Source organism: Scaptodrosophila lebanonensis, unplaced genomic scaffold, assembly GCF_003285725.1.
Source record: "Scaptodrosophila lebanonensis strain 11010-0011.00,11010-0021.00 unplaced genomic scaffold, SlebRS2 tig00000092-arrow-pilon, whole genome shotgun sequence".
Classification (NCBI taxonomy): domain Eukaryota; kingdom Metazoa; phylum Arthropoda; class Insecta; order Diptera; family Drosophilidae; genus Scaptodrosophila; species Scaptodrosophila lebanonensis.
Window position 1 is genome coordinate 2,352,308 of NW_022060566.1, and position 12,938 is coordinate 2,365,245.

A 12,938-nucleotide genomic window follows, 5' to 3' on the forward strand; every position below is an offset into this window, starting at 1 on the left:
GTACATACTTTTATACATACATACATACATATTTATGTAATTTTTTTGTCATAAAGCAAAAAATAAAAATTGAAGAAAAAAGGAAAAAGAATTCATAAATGAGGCGGCGACAAGCACAATGACGCGAGGGCAACCAATTTTATGAAAGTCATAGTCAAGGTCAACATGCGTAGTAAGGCAGAGGGAGCCAGCAAGCGAACGAGAACGATAGAGGCTAAGAGCGGGAGAGATAGAGAGAGACAGAGAGAGAGAGAGAGAGAGTGGGGCCAGCCAAAGCGAACGAGAACGGGCAAGATCTGTTTAAGCTTTTTATTCTTCACGCTTGCTTTCACAGGCACACCAACACAAATGCAATTGGTGGCCATTTACTCGTTCGTTTCGTGTCCGTGATAAGCATGGAAAAAGTCGGGAAAAATGTGCGTAGATACATAGTGGGTGTAAGTGTTAGCGACCGCAACTAAGGATCAGCAGTGAGCAGAGAAATTAAATAACTAGAATAGCAGAAACAACAACAATAACTGTTACTACCGCAAATGTGCCGGACCAGAACAAAAACGAACATCAACTATTGCTGAAATCAATGTATCTATGAACATACATACGAGTACACACACACACATACAAACACATAAATATGCATGCATGCTTGTTGTACATGTACATATGTACATACATATGTATGTGTAATTTGGTTTTAGCATCAGACAACAGAACGGCCGTACAAATGACTCACATGCATACTCGCAGATGAAATATGTGTTTGTATTTATGTATGTACAAAAGAAAAACAAATGGCTAGGTCGGTCGTTCACCTGCGTTTGCTTGGCTTTCGTTCACCAAAGAGAGGTTGACACAGAGAGAGAGAGAACGTGACATATTTTAAGAGAACAAAATGCCATGTACGCGCCCCCATAAGACCCAATAAGACAGTGATTATGATTGTGGCGTGGAGAGCAACTCGTTGTTGCTCTCTTGCGTGGTGCCGTTGTGTTGTTCATGCTCTTAGCTCCAAGCATTCAGTATTTCATAACGCTTCTGGTTTTTGTTGTTGCTGCTCTTGTTGTTGTATTCGTGTCAATGTTCTATCGCCGTCACTGCTGCTGCTGCTGTTGCTGTCGTCATCATCAGCGTGTTGTGTTGTTGCTTTCGCTCTTGTTTAGGGTTTAATGACATTGCCGGGTTTTCTGTTTTCTGTTTTTTTCCTTATTTTGCTCATTCGCTTGCCTGCTGCCTGCCGCTTGTTTATTTGTTCTTGCAATGCAAATACCTACAAAACCTACAACAACAACAGCAACAACGTGCAAATTGTACAGGCGGCGATGACTATTCAAGCCGTTTTAACTAACCATGAGACACACATATTTTAGCAATTGGAGCAAAACAGGAATATAGCAGCAAGCAAACTTTTTTCCATTTTTGGTATTTTTATATTAATTTAAAAAATGTTAATTTTTTTATTACACTTAAGACAATTTTGTATTGCATTTAAATCAATTTGATAAAATTTTATTATTTTTTATTTTTTCTTAATTTTTTTTAATTTCTGTAGCTTTTGTTCACATAGGTACAGAGTATTTCAAAGTCGAAGCACCCGAAATAAACTTTTCCACTTGTTTTATTATTTTTGAAGTATGTATGTGTTATAAAGCTTTATAAGTAGCTTGATAAATACAAATAGAAATTCAATTGATTGTTGAAACTTAAATTTAACAGCACGATGGAATTTTAAACGAAATATTATAAATATTGAAATGTTTCTAAATAGTTCTTAAAAACATTTTAGTTCCAACAAATAAAGAATCAACTCATAACCCCCAATGTGCTTACATACAAGTATTACAGATAAGACAATTGGAAATTAAAAGAGTAAAAAAAAACTTAACAACTTTGTATTTTTTCTCGCTTTTTAAAAAAGCGGTCCTACTATTTATAGAACTCTAAAAAAGGACCAATTTGAGGGTATGAAGAAAACCATAACTAATTGAAATGTGTAAACAAATCGCACACTGACCAGAAGAAGAATATTGAACTCTCGCGATTTCGTTGCATTGGCGAAAAATTGCAAAAATAAGCAAAAACCGGCTGATATATAATTAGATACATACTTACTATACATATACATACATACATATATATCTGTACGTTGGCATCTCCCGATATGGCACTGATATTTGTTTTTGATGAGTAACCCGAGTTGTTATAAGAAATTCTGGTTAACACGTAAGCTTTATGAATTAAAGCAGCTTCATCATTTTAATGCAATAAACTTATTTTTGTTAAGATATTTTTATGGGATCGCCAAAATAAATTCAACGAAATAACGGAACAATTCCAGTGATTTCAAAACAAGCGACTCAAACATCTAGGATTATTTATGGACATCACAAAGTCAATTATTATGTCACTTTTTAGGCCCTCTAACTGAAACATTTTAATAATCGCCGATAGCTGAGCAACAAAGTCAAAGTGCCAGCCTGACTCTTGAACAGCATAAGCGCATCCCACGGCAGTCAATCTGTTGTACGAATCATTTCTATGACAGCTATTTGGTTGAGATATAAATGTGTAGTGTTAACACTTATTTATCAACCAATAATTCCTATGTGATATCGTGCACCGATTTTTATGCAACTGCAGAATGATAATAATCTTACTCTATATATGCAACAAATTTATCCTACTAAATGCGATATTCCCACCGATCGGTCCTATTGAAGATGGACATGTCTATATTGATTCCTTTGGACATGTTGATTATACATAAATATATGTATCTTTATAAAAATAGACAGACATATACGGAGATAATATTTGTTTTCAGTTTGTGATGCATAATAACAATTATATTTCGTCATCCAACAGTGATTTTTATTTTTGTCGGGTGGGCAGGGCTGACGACGGCAGCAGCAACGCATTGTCAACATCGTCAGTTCGATGCGCGTCGCACAGTGGGGCTTTACGATTTTTTTCGTTACAAAAGCCATATCTTCTGAACGAACAAAAAATAGTTTCATAAATCAAATGGAGTTTAAATGAAAAATCGGCAGCCTTGACAAAATAATTATTTTGCAATTTTTTGCAATGAAAAAAACTTTTTCTGGTTAATTTCGTTATTTTTTAGCTCTTGTTCTTTAAGTCTAGGGCTTTCTCGGACATTTCTCCAATTAATAGCCGCCGATATTTTATCAAAATTTGACGAAATAAGTTTCCTTATTCATATTTGGGACAGTTGAGCCTAAGTCCAAGTTCCGAAAATTCTTCTTGAATTGAACACTTTACTCTTTAATTAAATATTCATACATATTGCTAAAGACATTTTGGGTTCTTTATCAAATACCGCATGCCAAGGGCGTTGTAGGGTTGTTAAAGACTTTACATCAGTCAAAATAAGTACAAATATTTGTATATATTCAACAATAATTAACTTAATTTTAAAAATTCAGAAGATTTCTTGGCGTATTTGATTAATATCGGCGGACAAAAGCTTACTCTGATCAGAAGATCCATCACAGCCCCATTACTGTACAAAAATGTTGCAAATACGCATACATCATTTGTGAAACCACCTTTCTCTATATAAATGCATTATTTGTTTATAAATGAGTGGAGCAAAGAACATTTACTTAAGGAAATGGCCGAAAAGATTGCAAATTCCACTACTTGCAATTTATTTTACATTTGTAAATTACAAATTGCGCCCAATTAGGTTCTTTTAGGTAACGCAAAATACATTCAATTTTTGTGATACTGTCTGCTGTTTACTACTGAGTCTACCTTCTAGAAATTCATCTTCTTATACCCGCAGTAGGCCGTTTTCAAAGTTTTGTTTTATTGTTTATTGCAGATCAAGAAGAAGACATAATTTGTATTTAATAATGCAATAAAAATGTAAACAAAAAAACAATGATTCGTCACTTAATTAAACTAGTAAGCTATCTGGACTGTAGTATTACCATTAAAAAAAAGTTCTTCGAAAGTACGATTATCAATATGATTTAAAAATTTCCTAACAGATAAGCTTATTAATATTTAATAATTTTGCAAGCTGTATTGAACCACGGCCCTGCTGTGCGCCGCTTAGCGTCTCTGCCAGCAACTTACAACGCTGCAACTTTCTGTGCTGTATTTTTACTTTTCAGTTGTTGTTGTTGGTGCTCTTGCTGCCGCTTTTGTTGCTTCCTCATATTCTGTGCTTCTGTCGCTGTCGCGGTCGCTGTCTCTGCTGCTGTTGCTGCTTTGAGCTTTTTTGCTTTTGTTTTAGCGCGCGCACAAATGTGTGTTAGCGGCGGTCATTCACACCGAAACGTGCCCTTTTGAGTTGCGCTGCATGTGTGCGTGAGAGCAATGTATGCGTGCGTGTTAGTGTGTCTTTGCGTGAGTTTAAGAGAGCCCTGTGCGTATGTGTATGACCATGTGTGTTTGTTGTGTGTGTGTGTGTGTGTGTGCGTTTTTGGAGCACAATGACAGCAGCAAACGCAACTTAGCGGCATTTTGTAACAAAACAACAAATTGTCGAATAAAATAAAGATTTTCTTTGGTGCTTTCCACGAAAAACTACGTACATACTCGTCTGTATGTATGTAGGTGTTGTAATCGTAACTCATCAATCGCTGGCAATTGATCTTAAATCAATCTTAAAGCCCTCTCTTCACCCATTTGCGGCATTTATGGGCTTACGCAACATAGTAGGCCAACCGAATGACTAATTTAACGCACACACACAAACATTTGTACACATATCTGTTGCACGCAAAAACACATACAAATATGTACATATGTAGTGTGTATGTTCGTACGAGTGTATCTATGTACATATATATGTACAAAGAAAAACACAAGCTTGGGGAATAGTGTAAAAGGTCAATGAACGCACATTGTACGTTACAAACGCAGGCATACAAAGCTCCAACTATGTACATACATATGTATGTATGTATGTATATACATATGTACACAACTACAACTATCGTAGACGATTGTTTTCGCCACAACCATACTGCATGCGTATGTATGAGTGTGAGCTCATACATACATGCATATATGTATGTATGTATGTAAATATGTACACATGTATGTATGTATTTATATGCAAAAACAAAAACAACACAAAAAACAAGCCAACAGCAACAATGTCTTTAATATTCCGCAGCACTCGGCGAAAATGGAGAAATTGGAGAAATGGCGAAATGGGCAGCAAGGGCGAGCGAACGAGCGAGCGGTAACCAGAAGAAGAAGAAGCTACAAAGAAAGCCGTTGACGTTGACGTTTATCGACAGAGACGGCGACGCCGACGCCAACCAACGCTGTACCAAACCCTAAGCCAGTTGCGGCAATTGAGAAACAATCAGCGTTCGAACAAATGATCGGAATTTAAAAAAAAAAATAAAGAAAACCAAAACCATAGTTTTCTGATCGCGAAAGTAGTATTGCGACAAAGACTCAAAGTAAAAACAACTTTACTGTACATTGTTTGACAAAACATTGTTAATTAATTCAAAATTAAACTAAAATAAAATCATAATTTGTAAAATGTGATTTTTCAAAATAATGTGTTAAATGTGATTTGTGAAATGGCCGACTCGTACCACCACAGTACCTATTCTAATGGTTGCGTAAACAACATATTTCTCCAACCAGGGGATAGTCTAGAAGCAGTTTATATTACTAGATTTGGATGGATAAAATACAGTAAATAATATAATATACTTGTAATATAATATCGTACATAGCATTATTAAAGAAAGTGAATTATATTTTATGTTGTACTCTAGACTTCATTTAAAATTATGTTTAATAGGATTCCATAAGCATTGATTAAATTTATCGTGCAATGAATCTTACAAAAATTGATGTTTATTTATATAACATACTATCTTATAGATTTCAATACATGTAGATACTATGTAATTCTTTTCAAAAAATGCATTTGCAGATTTTGGTAAAAAAAAAGGGTACATACTTGTAATTTAGATAAACCCAACCGATTCGCATAAAAAATACTGTTTAAAAGTTATGAATAGTTTAAGTACATACACACATACATACATACATATATTACACAGATGAACATGTCTAGTCTCGTTGCTTATGGAATATGTATATTGAGTAGTTAACCAATAATCCCAGAAGTAAAAGTGTTTCATTTTCAAATATTCCTGTATTGCAAAATATTGTGGAAAATATGAACATGCACGACCTATTCATTGGAAATAGTTAATATATTAACACTTTAATCAACCGCTATTAATAGTGCAAAGTCCACCACACCCCAAATTGTATTGCAAGCGAAATAAGGCCCAAGTCGTTCGACCATTATAAGACGTAACCAGTCTAACATAAAAAAAAGACACACATACAGCCACACACCATGAATCAACGTCCGCTGGTTGGCCAAAGGCCACTGAACTGCTCCACTTCTTGTAACAAGAAATCATTTGTATGCTCGTATATATTGTACTATTTAAGTGTACATACTATATATTTCTCGATGAATATAGCCGTGTTACGCAAAACACTAAATGAGTAATCAAAGAAACCACAATTCGACAGGAATATAAAACAGCACTGAAATACATAAAAAGAATTGCAAGCCTCGCAGAAATATTTGAGTCCAATCGGAGTGTCCGATTCTGACCTCTGACTCAGAACTAACGAATTCGAGAACCTTTTTTTTTTGAAAAATCCAACCTTCGCAATTACTCAGTAATGTTCAAAAATGTGTGCATAGTTGTTGTTTTTGTATGAATAACATATAGAAAGTCGTACGACACTTTCTAATTTTAATTAAAGGCCAGCATTTTTGTTGTTTTGCTTTCACAAAACGAATTCAGTTATGAGAATATTTGTACATTTAAAGCATTTCGATTAATTTTTAATAATAACAACAAGCATTTTCGCGTACAACTTTAATTTGATAATTTGAGAAAGATTGAAGCCAAAGTCTGGAGAAAGCACTCCATGTACCCATAGAGTTATGTATCAGAATAATAATTGAGGAGAGCCCATCTTATGTGTATACAAATCACACAATACAAACAATACAATATATGAATAAATACTTGTATATGCAGTGATAAGAAACAGAAAGACTGATTGTGAAATTAAATAACATACTTGTATAACGGTTAAGTTAAACGGCACTGCCCTCGAAAAGCTAGGGTCTACTGACCTTTCCGTTGCGCAACAAATTTCTCAAAAAACTCTCTAAAATAATTACAACTGTCCGTATTCTTTACAATTCTCAAAATGCTTAATCAAGCACCAGATAGTGTGTGAAATCAATTGTTCTATGTTGTTTCTTAACTTTTATTTAGATACATATATCTGTGCTCCAACTGGCAGCTACTGATATATATATAGTTTAAGATATTTTTTCGTCTCAGCTGTAATTATTTGTAGCTCTTTGTGGCTTCAGCAAACTATTTGTAAAGATTGTGTGTGAAGAAATTCCCTAATGGTAAGCCAAGAAAGTAAATAGCCTTTGTTTTTACGCATAGTGCCATATCGTCGATTCCGAGAGTGCAATAAAGAAATGTGGAGATATTGTAGAGGCTGCGTTTTATGATGCGAATTAAGTTTGTTTAAAACCCTACTACAATTTAATTAAGTATTTTGACTTTTAAGAGTCAATTCCGATTAATTATACTTTGAATTTAATTTCCAGCTGTAATTTCGTAATTTTTGTAGCGAAGATCTATTTTCGTTTAGGACAAAATGATTTTTTTCGATTCCTTTTAGGCTAGCTAGCTCTTAAATTGAAGTTATATGGTAAGTATGCTTTTAACTGTGAAATATAATTGATGACGAAATAAATATATTTATTTTTGAAAAGTTCTCAGCATACATAAACAAATTGGAACATATTTCTTTGAGTTGCTTGTTAGCAAATGGAGTTGAATTAGACCTACTAACAACAAATCAAAAAACAGATCCATAGTCGGCCAAATAGTGATTCAAAAATGTTGTTTTTTGAAGACGCCCTGGACGCCCTATTTGGGTCTAGCAGTGATCGATTTTGCTATCAAATGCATCACCTTCTCTCCCTTCTTCGAGTGCCGGGTATAGCAATATTGAACTGGAACTTAAAACGCACCCTGTATTTACATGGTTATGACAGCCATACATACATACTTATATACATATGTACGTCGATATAGATAAACACAGACATGCATATAATAAGCGCCAAGTTCATTGGCATTGATTAAAATGCAAAGTGAAATAAAACAAAACGATAACGACAGCAACAATAACAATAACAACAGAAATAGCAATGATGATGATGATGATGCGACTCTTATGGCGACAATGTTGACAAAGTCTCTGAGTAGGTGCCAGACAAGGGCAACGCAACACGGCGTATACGCAACGCACAAAATCGAATTGCAACGTCATCGAGCGAACGACCCAACGCACTGAGCTGATATGGAAGGATAAATGTGTTGATGGGCTGAGTTCTGCAGTCTGCAGTCACATCCTTAAGCACAACAGGAATAACACGCATTAGTTGTATATAAAAGGTACTCCAAACGTCAAAAACAAACCTAATTTTCAATGAATTCACTAACAATTTTAATTTTGGATGGTCAAAATAATTCGCCAGAGGTTTTGAAATCGAATTACAAGGCTTTTTACAACTTAATTTCTTCATCATTCAGGAAGCCAGCTATTCTTTACCAAACTACCATTTTGGTGCTGATGTTGTTTAAATAAATTTCGTGGTATCCTCATTTCTCATATTTTTGTTTAAAATGTCGTGTTTTGGATTTTGCGACTTAAAAACTTTGGTTGTTGCACCATTTGATAAATATGTTTGCCTTCAACTAGAGTTGATATTTAGCTCATACCGCCCCTTTTCTCCCTTTGGAGTTCAAAAACTCCTTTTTAAATCTCACGCTGTGAAAAGAAACTTGTGTCAAAAACAGCTTCGTAGCTCTTGCCGTTTAAGCTGTGCGTAGATCACCAACAAGTTAGTTGGTCAACGAACAAATATATGTATAAGTATCTAGTCTGTAGTTATAGACTATAGATTATCCATTTCACAATTCGATCTTTTATGTGAAAGTGAAATTGTTAGATTAATGATAGATAAATTGATAGAACAATATTCGTACAAGCTTATCGAATTACTCAAACGTTTATAGAAAAACAATTTCATTGCCGGGAACACGAACAAGCCCGATAATAATTTATTAACGATATCCAACCAAACTATCCATTTCATCATCTATCTCTGATAATTTGTAATTAATTTTAAAACTGCTTGCATCCATTATATGTATGTATGTATGTATGTAGTATTTGTGTATATTTTTCAAATTTCAAACAATATTCCCATACCATATACATAGTAGTGGAACAATATTGGAACACACACAGTGTGCGGCGCAGAATTACAAAATTTCGAATTACTCAATCGTTTTGTGAATTTCATTTCCGCAGAAGTTCAATGAATTTGAAAACGGGAACAGGCCTGCTGCTTAACTGTTCTGCATGGTCATCATAAATACACACATACATACATGCATGATAAACACACATACACACACATACATATGTATGCTTATTTGGCGCTCGTCCTCAGTGCGTGAATGCGTCGTTCTCTCTCTCTCTTTCTCTCTCTCGCTAACTTGCACTTTGTATCTGTGTGTGTGTGCATGAGTGCGTGTGTGTAAAATGGCGGTTACATGACATTGAAACCGATTTTGAAGGTTCAACTTTTGTCTCTGAAGTGGTAAAATGGCATTGGTGGTGGTGGTGGTTCTGACAGCTGCCTTACATGTTATTTTTGTTGTTGTTGCTGCTGCTGCTGCTGCATTCATTATTGTTATTGGGGTCCTTTGTTTTACGGCATTACAAGACCCTTTTTGACTCAAGTCGTCTGCATAGCTTTTCAGGCTCATGTTAAATTACAGGAATGGCATCATCATCAGTTGCGTTTGCTGACAAATGAATAGTATACATACATACACACATACATACATACATGCACAATTCTCCACAATTGGCCATATTCACAATGCTTGGCAACTAACGAAGCATTCGCGCTTCTTGGAAAACCCTTTGGCGTTACATTTTAGCGGCTGGCTGGCCTTATGTACATATGTACATATGTATGTGTGTATGTATGGCTTACGCACACGCAGAATTTTTCTTTCATTTTTTTTTTGACGTTGATGTTTTAATGCCTTTTGCTGGCTTGGTAACAGCGAGCAGGAGGAAGCGAAAGCCTCATCGCCTTATCGTGCTTTCGTTAAGCGTCAGCCCACCCGCTACATACATACATACATACAAATACATATATGTACATACATATGTCTATACACATAGGCCTACAATCAGGAAGAAGAAGAAAAATGAAAAAAAAAAAAAAACACCAACAAGCAACAGAAGCGGCAGCAGCACAGCAAGTCAATAGTCATCGAATCAACCGGCGACGTCAGCGTCAACAAAAGACGGCGCAGCGGCGTCGACGTTGGCGATTGTTTATCAATGTGTAAATAAGCGTGCGTAGATGTGAACGTCTGTATGTGTGTGTGTGTTTATATCGCTTCCCAAAAATTTCAATAGCAAAGGTCAATGAACTCAAACGTTCCGCGTTTTGCTCTTGCGTTTTCTCTTCCCAATGCTGTGTTATGGCACGCTCTTTTACACACACACACACTACTCCGCTCTCTCCAACACACTTCTATGCTCGCTCTTTTGCACTCTCTTGGCTTGTTGAGGAGCTGTGTGTTTTTTTGCTCCGCTTGGTCGTTGTTGTTTTTGTTTTGTTGATTTGCGCGCGCTTCCTCGTTGCGTTTCATTCATAAACAGAGATGCCGATGTCGGCCAGGCCAACGAACCACGCCAACTGCCACTACCAAAATGAGTTGTGCATAATTTAAGTTCAATTTTGTAAACTAGTTCTAAGTTCTTTAATGCAATTTCAACAACATTTGATGCGTAATTAAAGGGTGAAGCGACACCTAAGTATGTACGTTTTATTTTTCGCAAATGAATGCAATAAAATAGATAACTTTTTTATACATTGCTTTAAGGGTAAAAACGGTAAATTTGATTGTTTCATTAAATTCTTTCTGTGGTTTTAAAAAAGTGATATAACTTAGGATGCATTCAATTATGAAGTTGAAGCATCGAAATAGTCGAATTGAAAGACTCTATTTCAGAGTCCTAAATTTGTAGGCAGATCATGTCTCCTTGCATTTCCGAATGTACTTTTCAATATGCTTTCTATGGCTAACCTTTTAAGTTCTCATGAACAAATGTACAATTATTAATTATGCTCTTCATTTTTAGTCATAAAATAATATTACAAAAAAAATTTATTTACCGAATGCGTTTGACTCCATTCTCATTATACTTTTATGGATTATTTAGTAAGTTATATTTGTAGCCCAATGGGTGAAGTGGTAAGTTACCTACAATTTTATAATTCATTCTCAGATACATAAGTGCATTTATCTAAAATCATTAGACTAAGAACTCTGTTCGCGTGTTGAACTACGAAGATTGCATAAGCTGGAGACACATAACATTGCCTATGAATTGAGTTAATTGTGATCATTTTGAACACATGTTTAAATTTTGAACAATTTTTATAAGAGGAACAAAATTCCGTTGAACTAGTTCCGGCAATGGTCCAAATTGAGAGTGAGCTTCATTGGACAATTGGTTGTAGAGGGTCGTGCCAGAACAAATGCATTTAGTTAGTCTAAAAAAACTAGTTCATAAATAAATGAAATATATACATATACACAAATAAAATTGTTGGAATTGCATTCCGATTGGAAATAGATTGAATTGGAAAGTTGCTTTAATTTGAAATTATTAGATTAGTTCAAGGTGTGATTTTGTTTCGTACTATACTCCGCTTTTCAAAGCTGCGTTTCAATATCAGTTCAAATAATATTCGTACAGATATTTTTATATAAATGGTTGATTTATTCATTAGTTCCATTTGAGAGACTAAACTCCTTTGTACTAGTTCCGGCACAACTCTAGTATCAATTGTCCGATAAAGCTTGCATTGTTGGGCTTACTCCTGCCCTCCCCTCCACTAGACAAATTCTTGAACTAACAGTTTTGTTAAGCGTTCAATTTGCCGGCCACTATTCAACTCAATTCTATCCCATCCCATTCCGTAGGATTGCCACTCATTTCATGCCCATCCCATCCCCACCCATTCCATTTCACTTACATAAGCTGGCGATGTCCTTGCAGCGGTGGCATGTTTGTGGGCTGCTCTCCTCAGTATCCCCAATGCTAGCGCACCGTTGCAGTTGGTACTATAGTTGTTGTTGTTGTTAGTCCGATTGTTGTTATTGTTGATGACGATTTCAAATGCAAATCCATGCTTCGACCAAAATATTAGAAGTGGCGGTGGACGATTTGTTTTATTTTTGTTTTGTTTTCATTTGTTTTTTATGTGAAATTTGTATAGATTTGTATTTTGTTTTGTTATGTTTAATTGTTTTACACTTCACTTAAAAGCACTGCACTCCACTTGATGTTGTAAGTTGTTTATTATTTTCTCTCTCCCTCTTTCTCGCGCTCTCTCTCTCTCTCTCTCTTCTTTTTTGCACACTTTACACGGACGTTGTGTTTTGATTCAAGATGCAGCAGCAGCTGTTGATAATACAAATACCCACGCAACAAATATATGCGTGTATGTGTGTGCGTGTCGCTGTGTTGGTGTGTTGTATGCAGATTTTTAGATTACTATGTACATATATATGTATATGTATATATGTATGTATGTATGTATTGCATTTGGTCGTTAAGATAGAATTTGAATTTGAAATACTTTCACTATTTATAAGTTATACGCACTTCTCTCTCTCTCTCTCTCTCTCTATATATATATATATATATATATATATATATATATATATATATATGTATATATGTATATACATATGTATGTATGTGTGTATGTA